Source organism: Pleurodeles waltl, chromosome 9 (genome assembly GCF_031143425.1).
Source record: "Pleurodeles waltl isolate 20211129_DDA chromosome 9, aPleWal1.hap1.20221129, whole genome shotgun sequence".
NCBI classification, from domain to species: domain Eukaryota; kingdom Metazoa; phylum Chordata; class Amphibia; order Caudata; family Salamandridae; genus Pleurodeles; species Pleurodeles waltl.
In genome coordinates, this window is record NC_090448.1 from 10,670,671 (window position 1) to 10,683,365 (window position 12,695).

Genomic DNA, 12,695 nt, shown 5'->3' on the forward strand with positions numbered 1-12,695 from the left:
CATCATCACAGCTCTGCAGCGGGTGCTGAACCTCGCATGTACCTCCTGGGCACCCCACCACCTGCTGAGGCATCTGGAGGCTGTAAACACACTACATAAGAACTTCAAATGTGCAATGACACCTCGTCACAGCCCTGCAGCGCATGCTGAACCTCACATGTACATCCTGAGCTCCCCGACACCTGCTGAGGCCTTTGCAGGCTGTAAACACACCTCATTTGAACCTCACATGTGCAATGACACATCATCACAGCTCTGCAGCGCCTGCTGCACCTCAGGTGTACATCCTGAGCTCCCCGGCACCTATGAGGCCTCTGCAGGCTGTAAACACACTACATATGAACTTCACATGTGCAATGACACATCATCACAGCTCTGCAGCGGGTGCTGAAGCTCACATGTACTTCCTGAGCTCCCTGACACCTATGAGGCCTCTGCAGGCTGTAAACACACTACATATGAACTTCGCATGCGCAATGACACATCATCACAGCTCTGCAGCGGGTGCTGAACCTTGCATGTACCTCCTGAGCTCCCCACCACCTGCTGGGGCCTCTGGAGGCTCTCAACACACTACATATGAACTTCACAAATGCAATGACGCATCACATGAGCTCTGCAGCACCTGCTGAGGCCTCTGGAGACTGTAAACACACTACATATGAACATTACATGTGCAATCACACATCACTTGAGCTCTACAGCACCTGCTAAGGCCTCTGTGGGCTGTAAACACACCTCATATGAACCTCACATGTGCAATTACATCACCAGAGCTCTTCAGCTCCTGCTGAGGCCTCTGTGGGCTGTAAACACACCTCATATGAACCTCACATGTACAATGACACATCACCAGAGTTCTGCTACGCCTTCTGGGGCCTCTGTGGGATGCAAACACACCTCATATGAACCTCACATGTTAAATGACACATCACCTGAGCTCTGTAGCACCTGCTGAGGCCTCCGTGGGCTGTAAACACACCTCATATGAACCTCACAAGTACAATGACACATCACCTCAGCTCTGCAGCACCCGCTGAGACATGTACAGGCTCGGGAGCTCAGGAGGTGTAAACACACCTCATATGAACATCACATGTACAATGACACATCACCTGAGCTCTGCGGCGCCTGCTGAGGCCTCTGTGGGGTGCAAACACACCTCATATGAGCCTCATGTGTACAATGAATCACCTGAGTTCTGCAGCACCTGTTGAGGCCTGTACAGGCTGTAAACACACCTCATATGAACCTCACATGTACAATGACACCTCATCACAGCTCTGCAGCGCATGCTGAACCTCACATGTACCTCCTGAGCCCCCTGGCACCTGCTGAGGCCTTTGCAGGCTGTAAACACACTACATATGAACTTCACATGTGCAATGACACATCATCACAGGTCTGCAACGCCTTCTGTACCTCAGATGTACCTCCTGAGCTCCCCTGCACCTGCTGCGGCCTCTGGAGGCTGTAAACACACTACATATGAACTTCACATGTGCAATGACACATCATCACAGCTCTGCAGCGGGTGCAGAACCTTGCATGTACCTCCTGAGCTCCCCGGCACCTATGAGGCCTCTGCAGGCTGTAAACACACTACATATGAATTTTACATGTGCAATGACACATCATCACAGCTCTGCAGCGGGTGCTGAACCTCGCTTGTACTTCCTGAGCTCCCGGGCACCTAGGAGGCCCCTACAGGCTGAAAACACACTACATATGAACTTCATATGTGTAATGACGCATCATCACAGCTCTGCAGCACATACTGAAACTCGCATGTACCTCCTGAGCTCCCCGGCACCTGCTGAAGCCTCTGCAGGCTGTCAACACATATGAACTTCACATGTGCAATGACACATCATCACAGCTCTGCAGCGGGTGCTGAACCTCGCATGTACCTCCTGAGCTCCCCTGCACCTATGAGGCCTCTGCAGGCTGTAAACACACTACATATGAACTTCACATGTGCAATGACACATCATCACAGCTCTGCAGTGGGTGCTGAACCTTGCAAGTACATACTGAGCTCCCCGGCCCCTCTGGAGCCTCCGCAGGCTGTAAATCCACTACATATGAACGTCACATGTCAAATGAGACATCATCACAGCTCTGCAGTGAGTGCTCAATCTCGCATGTACCTCCTGAGTTCCCCGGCACCTGCTGAGGCCTCTGCAGGCTGTAAAAACACTACATATGAACTTCACATGTGCAATGACACATCACCACAGCTCCGCAACGCCTGCTGCACCTCAGATGTACCTCGTGAGCTCCCCGGCACCTGCTGAGGCCTCTGCAGGCTGTAAACACACTACATACGAACTTCACATGTGCAGTGACACATCATCACAGCTCTGCAGCGGGTGCTGAACCTTGCATGTACCTCCTGAGCTCCCCGGCACCTGCTGAGGCCTCTGCAGGCTGTAAACACACTACATATGAACTTCACATGTGCCATGACACCTCATCACAGCTCTGCAGCCTGTACTGAAACTCACATGTACCTCCTGAGCTCCCCAGCACCTGCTGAGGCCTCCGGAGGCTGTAAACACACCACATATGAACTTCATACAATCATATTTCACCACAGCTCTGCAGCGCCTGTTGAGGCCTCTGTGGGATGTAAACACACCTCATATGAACCACACATGTACAAGTATGCAACACCAGAGCTCCACAGCATCTGCAGAGACCTTTGTGTGCTGTAAACACACCTCATATGAACCTCTCATGTGCAATGATACATCACATGAGCTCTGCAGCCCCTGCTGAGACCTCTGTGGGCTGTAAACAGACCTCATATGAACCTCACATGTACAATGTCACATCAACAGAGCTCTGCAGTGCCTGCTGAGGCCCCTGTGGGCTATAAACACTCCTCATATGAACCTCACATGTAGAATAACACATCATCACAGCTCTACAGTGCCTGCTGCACCTCAGATGTACGCCCTGAGCTCCCCAGCACCTGCTAAGGCCTCTGGAGGCTCTAAACATACCACATATGAACTTCACATGTGCAATGACACATCATCACAGCTCTACAGTGCATGCTGCACCTCAGATGTACGTCCTGAGCTCCCCAGCACCTGCTAAGGCCTCTGTGGGATGCAAACACACTTCATATGAACATCACCTGTACAATGACACATCACCTGAGCTCTGCAGCACCTGCTGAGCCCTCATTGGGCCGCAAACACACCTCATATGAACCTCACATGTGCAATGACATCACCAGCGCTCCGCAGCGTCTGCTCAATCTCACATGTACCTTCTGAGCCCCCCAGCGCCTCCTGAGGGTGACAGGCACATTCCATTGTGGCATTTTGATAAATTGAGGGATTACCTCTCTGTATTCACGAGGCAGCTGGGGACGGGCACATTTCCAAAAGTTTGAAATGAAGACACGAGTGAAAGGAGCACAGACAGGGCAGATTCGACTGTATCCCGACGAACCCCTGAGCGATGAGATGTGGAAAGGGCCGGACACTTGGGTACTGGGGAGAGCTGAGTTTCACGAGCTGGCAGAGCTGGGGCAAGGTCGCTAGCACATCAGGTGCAACGGTGAGATCAGCACTGGTGAAAGTGTGTGATCGCATCTTTCTGTCATTGCATCCAGATATGTAATACTTCAGTAACATTACACTTACAACGAGCCAGGACTATTGGCTTTGTCAACGGTCGTTCGTTGCATAAGTTAAGTACAACAATGACTGTGTTGCATATAGCATTAAAAAAGCTTCAGTTGTGAAATGGGACTGTGAAATAATTATAACGAGTCTCTGTGAGGTTACATCGAAGGCAGTGAAGGGCGTTCTTGCTGCTGAGATGGGATTCTTCTTCCTCCCTGAGGGTGGGGGCAATAATAGCCCCACAGGGACCCGTATCAGCATCTGCTTTTTAAAACTGAAGGTGCTGAGCACCGGCAGGACCCGGCCCACTTAAAGCCCTGGTTTGCCGTCTTTGACTCTCCACGAGAATGTCTGACTCTCACTCTCTGTAGCTCCCCCACCCCAGGGGAGTGGTCCTTCCCCACCGACCCCGGCTCACTCTGTGTGTGAGATGGTTTCGCCTCTTCCCCCTTCCACCCCTCCTCAAGCATGGTTTAATCTCACTCTGCGATACCCCCACCGCCGCGTGAGATTGGTTTCTCCTCTCTGACCCTCCATGAGCAGAGTTTGTCCTCTGACCCAGGGGCGTCCTGAACCCCTTAGCAGCTACAGTGGGCGCAGGTCCTGATGGGTCTCTTCTGCCTCAACTTGGCAGACAAGAGGGAGGGATGTGCGTAAAAAGGTAGATAAGTAGATGAGTGAAAGGATGGATGAGTAGATGGATGAATAAATGAAATGATGAATGCAAGCATGGATGAGTGAAAGGCTGGATGGATGAGTGAAAGGGAGGGTGGACGGGTGGATGAATGTGAAAGAATGGATGGATGAGTGAAAGGGACGATGGATGGAGCGATACATGGTGAGAGAAAGGTGGATGGATAGGTGAGTGAAAGGATGAATTGGTGGATGGGATCAGTGAAACGAAATGGATGGACAGCGTGAAAAATGGATGCGTGGATAAGGGAAAGAATGTATGGATGAGAGAAAGGGTGGATGAGTGAAATAATGGATGGATGAGTGAAAGGAAGGGTGGATGGTTAAATGAAAAGGTGGATGGAAGGATGAGTGAAAGAATGGATGCATGAGTGAAAGGTATGGTGTGTAGATTGGCAGATGACTGACAACATGGATGGATGAGTGAGTGAAAGGATGGATGGATGAGTGGAGGGGTAAATGGACAGATGGGTGAGTATATGGATGGGTAGAAGGAGGATGCATCAGTGAAAGGATAGATGGATGGCTGAGTGAAAGGGTGCATGGATGAATGGATTGATGAATGGATGAAAGGGAAGATGGATGGTTGGAGTGGAAAAGTGGGCAGATGGATGGATGAATTGAAAGGGTGGATGGATGAGTGGAATGATTGATGAATGATTGATGAAAGGATGGATGGATGCGTAAAAGGGTGGATGGACAGATGGGTAGGTGAAAGGGTGGATAGCTAATGGTTGGATGGATGGGTTTAATTAATAGTTTTGGAGATGGAAGGATAGGTCTGGATGGATGGAGTGGAAGAGTGGATTGTTGGGTTGATGGGTGGAAGGATGGGCAGATAAGCGAAAGAGTGGAAGGATGAATGAGCAGAAGGATGGATGAATGAATGACTGAAAGAATGGATGGACGGATGAGTGAAAGGGTGAATGGAGAGACCGAAAGGTGAAAAAGTGGAGGGATGGATGGCCAGGTAGACGGATGGATAGGTTTACTTAATAGGTTTGTAGATGGACGGATAGGTTTACTTAATAGGTTTGGAGATGGAAGGATAGGTCTGGATGGATGGAGTGGAGTGGAAGAGTGAATTGATGGGGGGAAGGATGGACGGATGGAGCGAAGGAGTGGAAGGATGAATGAGCAGAAGGATGGATGAATGAATGACTGAAAGGATGGATGGATGAATGAAAGGGTGAATGGAGAGATGGAAAGGTGAAAAGGTGGATGGATGGATGGCCAGGTAGATGGATGGATAGGTCCTGATGGGCGGACAGAAGGGGAATAGTCAAAGACTGAATGATGAAAGAATGAATGGATGACGGAATGTATAGGCGAAATGGTAGATATCAGCAGGTGAATGGAACGGTGAATGGATAGATGCTTGGATGAAAGAGACCCCTTCTGTGGGAGGGTCGTGAGGACGTGCTTTGTTTACTTGGTGCCATCAGAGCTTAGGTACAAAGTGGGGGTATTTTAATTTTCTGGCTTCTCCCCTGTGCTGACCCCTTACGGATGCTGTACGTCGGGGCAGCCACAAGCTCCTTCTGTATTTTGTCAGACATCTGCACCTGCCCATAGTCAATGGCAGACACCGCTGGTGCCAGGTAGGTGTATCCCGGGCAGGGATGTCTGGGCTCCTGGTCCCCTAAGGATGGACCCCTTACGGATGCTGTACGTGGGGGCAGCCACAAGCTCCTTCTGAATTCTGTCAGGCATCTGCCTGTGCCCGTAGTCAATGGCAGACACCGCTGGTGCCAGGGAGGTGTCTCCCGGGCAGGGATGTCTGGGCTCCTGGTCCCCTAAGGATGAATGCATGGATGTTGGCTGCAGATAAAGAAACCGTGCCTTGGTGTCGGTGATTCAGACCTGGTTTATTTCACAGTGTGACTCAGTTTAAACATGAAATGTGCTTCAGCAGGCCAGTGGTAGGTCTAAAGCTGCAAGTAAACAGAATTAAATAGATTTGTAAATGTCATCTGCTCCCTTCTCTGTGGCTGATGTGAACCCTGCAGGCCCTGCCGCTGCCTGGGGGGCTGTGAGTCACAGGAGGGCACATTATTAACCCCTCCAGAAGGGGCTCAGGGATGCAGGCCGCCAAGAGAGGGGCTGAGAAAGGGGGAGGGTTCTGCTGTGTTAGTCTATACATGTGTCACCTTTGGGCTGTATGTATCTGACCAAACATAAAACACAATTCAGAGCGGATTCTTGACACTTTCTTGCCCCTTGCGCCGTTGACGCATCACTTTGTGACGCTCCGGGGGTGCATAGTGCAGACTCATAGCTACGAGGCCACGCAACGCCACTTTGCGTGGATTTTCATGGCTTTGTAAATATGGTGTAAGGACGCAGCGTAGGTGGATGCGTTGCCTTACACTGCATGGGGGGCTGTTTCATGCCTGTTGTGGTGGGTTTTCGAACGCAACACCCAGGGGTTATGACGCATTCCCAGATTTACATGGACATGTAAACCTAGGAATGCGTTAAAACTGAACGCCTCCCCAGGGGAGGAGCAGCGAGGAGAAATAACTTTATTTCCCCTCATTTTTCCTCTTTCAATGTGTCCTGCGTACTGCAGCGCACACAGAAAGAGGAAAACACCTCCATGGATTGCTTTTGTGCAGGAAGGTGACCCCATCTCATAGATACGGTGCAATCCTGCCCTTTCGAATTGGCAACGGGCAACACTGTAACTAGACTTGTGGTGCTGACCTCTGCCAATTCCTTGTCCTAGGACATCTAAAGAATATAATTTTAATTTATTTCTCAAAGATTCAAACGCATGCCAAGCTGATCACGTGATTGTTTGCAGCAGGTGCATTACCCATTGCACTATTTCAAGGCTTTTGAGCATTTGACTGTGGATTGCCTGAGAATATCTACAACAGCTCACCTCGCCAGGTAGGATCCAAACTTTGGGGGGTATATTTACCAAGAGTTCACGCATCACAGAAAGCAAAGCTGTTGCACTGCGTGAACTGGAGAGCGGCAAACTGCGCCATATGTACGAGCAAATGCCGCTCTTCAGCTCGCTACGCGGCTGGAGCACGTCATGTTCCCTAGCGCCGATGCAAACACCTTTGTGCTGTAGTGCAAGGCTGTCTGTGTTGTGGGCAAGAAAGCTTTTCTGCATGTAGGAGACCCTCCTACACATACACTGCCCTTGGAGGCGTATTTCTCCTTGTAGTTTTGCTGAAGAGTGCTCATTTGCTACAGCGTACCCTGTCCACCACACTCTAAATCAGACCCTAGGCTTCCTCACAAGGATTCAAAGTTGTGTCCTGCAAGTAGCAGAAGGACCTCTGCACCAAAACCAGTAACCTGGTGCGTGGACCTATCAATATATATTATATAAGTCTGTGATCTGCGTGTTACACACTGCACTTTGGGGCATACTTAAGAAAAGTGGTTGCACATAGAGCAGCGCCTCTTTTCTCGCGCCCCTCAGCGTCCCCCCTAAGGCCACCATGTGTGCGACATATTTAAAATACAGCACACCATGGCGGTAGTTAGGGGACTAGCGTCAGAATTTTTGACGCTAGTCTGGCACTTTGTAGGATTAGCATAAAAAATGCTGACGCTAATCCTGCAAAGCTCCCAGAGGCCCCTTGTCAGCAATGGAAGCCTCCTTTTGCAGGCGTTAAAAGTGCCGAAACAAATTGCTTAAGGAAATGTCTTGGATTTCCTTAGTCATTTTTTAGGCCCCCTAACGGAGGAATTCCCCTTTGCATACATTATGCCTGGCACCGGAATAATGTAGTGCAAATTGCATTGCACCACTTTGCATGCAGTGCACCACTTTGTAAATATGGTGCTGCGATTTTGGTCTTCTAACGCCACCTTAGTGTCAAGAGATGATGCTAATGTGGCGTTGGAATGGCGCATGGGGTTGTTTTTATGCCCCTTTGGTTTGCTCATTAACCCTCTATGCTAGTGTGTCACGTGTCGAACCTGTGGCCTGATTGCACACGGATCACTCCAGGAAGTACTCTAAGCACTAGAGGATCCATAGAGCTCTCTGCAGGAGGTGCCACAAACCATAAGATATTTAAAAATGCAGCCTGTGTGTGGCCAATTAAATGATTTTACTTTCACAAAAGTCTGTTAGACACCGCTTCTAGCCGCTCTGCCCCTTGTACTGTGTTCCAGTTCTGCTACCTCCTCTTAACCCCAGTTTATGGTATATTGTTTCTGTTTCTGGCATGTTGTGCATCTAAGCACAAGTCAGTGGTCCTGCATTATTGTGCCTTGGAGGAGCTAGAACACTTTGGGGCATACTTGCTACAAAGTGACCTTGCGCCACAGGGAAACGGCAGAAATGCACCGTATTTACAACATAAGGTGCATTTCTGTCCCTTCCCCCTATGATGGCGCAAATGGGGCTGCCTAGCTCCGATGCAGCCACTCTTGCACCATGGTGCAAGGGTGCCTGCATGCATGCATGCAGGATTGTTTTTGTGCAGAAAGGGACCCCCTTCGTGCAAAGAAATACATAGAAGAGTTCCTCTCATTCTATTTGTGCTGCAGAATGCAGCAAACACGGAAAGAGGAAAAATCAGGAGACAATAACACATTTCTCCTTGTTACCCCTCCCTGCGGAGGCTCACAGTTCCGATGCATTCCCCGGTTTACACAGCCTTGTAAACCTGAGAATGCATCGAAACTCCTTGATGCCGTGTACGGCACGCAGCGACTTGAGTTGCCTTTCCTCACTCCATATCTATGAGGCCTTGACAAGCCACGCACAGTGGCTTTGTGTGGCCTCGTAGATACGAGTCTGCATCACAAAACGAGATCCACTGGTGGCGCATGGAGCATGTAAATACCCCCGGGTAAAGATATCGCACGCAAGTGAGCCTGTTTGCGCTGGTTCATCCTTACTGGCATAGCTTTATGCAAGGTGGTAACGGCTCATGGTGTCACCACCACTGGGCACTACTAATGTATTCACCAGTGAATTCATTTGATTCACTACCCAACAACTAAGCATTCATTATGCCCTGCCCCTGACGTTCCACCAGGGTGTCGCTCACTCCTTGCAGTCCCTCATTACTGGCACCCACACAACTGAAGAAGAAGCTCTGGCGGCTATTATCCAGGAAACAGAGATATTCACTTTTGTGAGGGTGTCGGGTACAAATGGATGTCTGCATGTGACACCATCTTTCAGCCGAACAAGAGAGCGCGGGCTTCGCGCCCGAGCTTCCACTCACACAGCGTGAACCTCTGGAATCTTCGTATACTGAGCGGCACATTCATGAAATTGTGGCGCAGCGTAGCGAGTCACCTTGCTGCGCTCTCCTGCGTCACAGGGAAAGGGCAGGAATGCACCTTATTAAGGCAATACAGCACATTCCGTCCTTTCCCTGCACTGGCACACAATGGGCTGCCAAACGCCAATGCAGGCACCCTTGCACCCTGGTGCAAGCCGTGCAGCAAGATCCTCAGTGCCTGGATAACCTCTCGGTGATTAGTCGAGCTATACAAGTCATGCTGATTGATTGCAGGAAGGGGCACCTTCCTGCACAAAAATAATCCATGGAGGTGTTTTCCTCTTTCTATGCAGCACACATGGAAAGAGGTATAAAATAAGGAGAAATAAAGATATTTCTCCTTGTTGCGCCTCATCTGGGGAGGTGCAGGATTTTGTCCCATTCCCAGGTCTACCACTCCTGGTAAATCTGTGAGTGCATCAAAATCCATGGAGGTTGTGAGGGAACATCCACGCAACACCCCTGGATCGCCTCCCTGGTGTAAGGTAATGCAATGCAGCCAGTTGCACTGCGTTGCATTACTCAAGATTTATGGAGCACTCAGTGCCACGCAAGGTCCAAGACCACGCAAGGTGGGCTTGCGTGGCTTCACAGATCTCACCTAATGTTTGCATCATTCATGTGTCACATTGTGAGCTGCAAACGCAAACCGGGTCATAAATAAGGCCTCATATTTTTCGGGCTCCTGCACAGACAGCTTGTAGGCACAGACCTACGTGTGCAATGTCAATGGCTGGCTTTGTGTCGATTTGAGCCACTTTTGTGACGCAAACACAGCGTAAAATCTTACTAAGTCTACCCCTAGGTGTGTGAGCAGAGCCTGGTAACAGCCACACTGCTGCACGGCAGAGTACGCAGCACTCGTTTGGAGCCAGGATGAGGAGGAAGGCGGTGATAGTGACACTGAGGCAGAGCGGGTGGGAATCAAGGTTTAGTAATGTGGACGTCAGCTTATGTTTGCATTTCTAAAACAAATGTATGACATGCCGCTGTGCGTGTTCTTGCATGCGTGAGTGTTGTCTGCAGTGTCCAGCACGGCAGATGTATACTTGTCAACGTGACAAGCGCTGCATTACCACACTCTGCCCGTGAAGTATACGTAAAAGAGTTCGCTTGCAGAAACTGCACTTCCCCCAGTGCAGGTGTGACTTTTCCGCAGTGCCTCGAAACTACTGTATTTTGTTTTTAGGAGTCCATTTTCTCTCGGGTTAATGGAGTGGCTCTGGGAGAGGCAGAGGTGGACGAACCAACAAATTAACAAGGAGAGCCCAGTCAGAGCTGGACCAGGGGTCTGGCGTGGCCTTGAAAGCCCTTTGCATTTGAGGAGCCTTGAAAACATCACCATTGAAATAAAGGTGTATTGTTTGACAGGTGGAAGCGTTTCGCCTTGGTACATAAGCTTAGATCATAGCATCTTAAAGTCATAGTGAAGTTAGAAACATCTGCGCTCCCACCATGATGACAACGCCATTAGTGAACTACGAAGCAAGTGGGTGTTCATGTATACGTCATATATGGCCTCATTTCTTAACATCAATGAGGCAACATTAAGGTGTGTTAAATCTAACACAAGATGTGATATTACAGCACACATCCTGAACTTGCGTATTTGAATATAATGTCATATGTGATGATGAAGAAAAAGGAGGCTTGAGGAGATAAAATATTTGCCTGGGATCACACAATTTGGTCAAGTGGGGAAGCCGGGATTGATCCTGGAGTTTCTGCTTTCACATGGTGCAATTCAATCTCTAGATGGCTACATCTTTCCTTCTCCTTGTATCACAACGAAGGACACTGTTTTGTCTTTATTCTTTGCACGTGAGATGAGAGTTTGGGTGGCAGGCAGATGCAACTTCAAAGTTTAGTTCATTTTGGCTTGAGGGTGCAAGAGGACCGGGAACTCAGCCTGAGCCTGGCATCCTGGCTCGAGCTTTGAGCATCTTGCCAGTCTTCAAGAAGAGGGAATCGGACTTTACAGCAGATAACAAGCTCTGAGGCAAAGCTGTGCCATCTAGGAGCGACTGGCTGATGCCTGCTGGGTGGCAGTGGAGCAAGTGGGTTTACCACAGTTAAATGTTTCCAAACAATGATGAGGAAAGTAGCTTGTACAAGTCATGTGTGTTCTAAGTGTTGTATCATGAGACGCCCACTTCTATTGTGATGTGCAGCTGAAGGAAAGAATAATATCTAGAAAACCCAAAGAAGGACCCATTTAATGAACTCTGGCTGTGCAGCTGAGGATGTATTTGCCAACAGGTCTGCTTGGCTTTTTTAAAAAGATGATGTCACTTCTTTTGATTGTGGAGCTCGTTTTTGTGCCCAGCGAATATCTGTGAAGGTTTTTTTTCCTCAATAAAATTAGCATGAGCCCAAATGAGCCATGCCAACATTGGTTGATGCCCAGCATTAAAAGCTGAGATGGGATTACAGACATACCGTGCCCAGGGGTAGGCAGATCTTTGAGGCTACAGCTTGGCTCAGGGGATCTGGCCCCTAAAGGAATGAAGGCCAAGTATGATTTTAGTCACAGGCATGACTTTTTCAGTCTGTGATCCTTTTTAATGGGAGTTTTCATCAGGCATCCTTTTAAGTGTGTATATTTTCTTGTTTACCGCCCCCTAGTTCTGCGACTAAAACCAGAGCCTGTTTACTGGAATCTACAAATTCCATGAAAAGCATCTATTGTCTCACCTTTACAAGGGTGTGATGCTGGTGGTTGTGTAAGAATGTGTTTACGTTTCATCTTAAAGCCAAAAGAGGGACAATGCAACTGGTAATCCTAAGGGCTTGGGGGGTAGTGAGCTGCCTAAAGATGACGTGGTTGGGGTAAGGTGCTTTGAAGTTTTGGGGTGCCGGGTACCACAGATCAGTTATAATAATGTTAAACTGATAAGGCTGTTTCTACATAGAATGAGACCACGGTGTTTGATTTTCAAGGTTTCTTTCTTTCAGTGCCCACACTATCCATTACTGTGCATTATGTAAACATTCACAATCTCCCTCGTGTTGTGCCTTCCACGGAGGCAATCTGCACTTGAAAATCTAAAAGATATCTTTAAATGTTCCTTTTTATACATATATGGACAAAAGG